Consider the following 1,910-nt stretch of genomic DNA (forward strand, 5'->3'; position numbering starts at 1 on the left):
TCCAGTAAATGACCAAAAATAGTCAGTTACACATACATAGGCAAGCGAACCTCTCCGTAGTGCTGAAAAAAAAACACAGGCAAACGCACAGGTCTCTCCTCGGTACTGAATGTCATCCACAAACACAGGAAGATGCTTTTCACCGTTCGTCCAAGGATAAGTGCGTTTGGCTGTGGATGGATGTTGTTCAGCACCAAGGACACGTGTGTCTTCCAATGTGTGGATTATATTCAGCACCAGAACAGCCGTGCTTCAGATTGTGTTCAGTACCAAGGACAGATGTGTTTGCCTGTGGCTGGATATTGTTCATCACCAGGACAGATGTGTTTGCCTGTGGCTGGATATTGTCAGCACCAAGGACAGATGTGTCTGACTGTGGATGGATATTATTCAGCACCAAGGACAGATGTGTTTGCCTGTGGCTGGATATTGTTCAGCACCAAGGACAGATGTGTTTGTCTATGGCTGGATATTGTTCAGCACCAAGGTCAGATATGTTTGCCTGTGGATGGATATTGTTCAGCACCAAGGTCAGATATGTTTGCCTGTGGATGGATATTGTTCAGCACCGAGGCAGCTTCTTACCCACAAAAGTGATGACACGCATAACGCATTTAACAAGAGTAACAGACTTTATTCAACTTCATACAAAATTATACATCTCTAAATTGGCTACAAAACTACACAGACTAACTACAAAACTACCGTACATAGAGTTACTGTAGGATATGTCTACAACATGTATGTATCTAAGTATAGACTAGACAATCTATTTGCTGTGATATGAGAAAGTTTATCTATTAGAACTTTATAGCAGCTAGGATAACTACTTTGGCTTTGAACATGATTTGGAGTGCAGGATTTTATGAATATTGTTACTCATGACAAGGCAACACAATTTTCTATGCACTAAAATATTGCTTTTACATTAAATTTTGTAAGTCTTCAAAATACTGCTAATGACATTCTGGCTTCAACATGCCCTTCCTACAATGGCAAAGAACCTAAATGGTGGAATAAAGAATACAAGGGCATTCTCCGTTAATGTCACAAGTAAAGTTAGAACTAGGTGTCAACAGAGCAATGTACTGAAAAACTGGATAGCAAGAAGGTTTTTCGTATCCAACAAGAATGGCTATACCTTGTTCACATTGTGATTCATTCTGGATAGTTCACAATTGTATAACTTTGTTTCATTGTATTTTTACAGAGATTGTGCAACACTTTACATCATCAACATCGTGATCGAACAGCTACCATGCACAGGATTTCACCGATCTACCACATTTAAGTTAGTTACCATCTGCTCCACTCCTGTGGCATTGCCAAAAACATGCAAACTACTAATGACTTTGCATCTGACTAGAACACTAGGACTACAATCTTTGCCTTTGTTTCAACATACCGTGAGATAAAATTCTGCAACTTCACAACTTCTTGAAACATATCATATAAAAAGCTTGTTTGTTAAATGTATTGTCATTCTCTTTTACATCTGTTTATTTTGATACAATCTAAAAATGATGCAACAATAAGACCAATAAAATCAACAGTCATTCTTGAAGTAATTTGATTGAACCTAAAAGGCTGAACCACTATCAATTTTTATGACTCTGTATACTATATAATCTAAATCTTTGTTCACTTTTCACCTTGAAGACTTTGATATATATTTTGCTGATTTCTTCAATTTCAGCAGCTAAGGCTAATTCACACCAACAATGACTACCATTCACTTTTCACACACACAGATTCCATGGCTATTTGTACACAGTTTTCTCAATCACTGTTTCAAATTGGTACAGTAGTTCCCATACATCTTTAGTTCACAGGTGCAAAGCCACCTGGATACAGGTAAAATGTTTCAGGTGACCTATTACACCTTACAAATGGAACAGCATTTGATACCA

The sequence above is a fragment of the Branchiostoma floridae genome, chromosome 7, assembly GCF_000003815.2.
Source record: "Branchiostoma floridae strain S238N-H82 chromosome 7, Bfl_VNyyK, whole genome shotgun sequence".
Classification (NCBI taxonomy): domain Eukaryota; kingdom Metazoa; phylum Chordata; class Leptocardii; order Amphioxiformes; family Branchiostomatidae; genus Branchiostoma; species Branchiostoma floridae.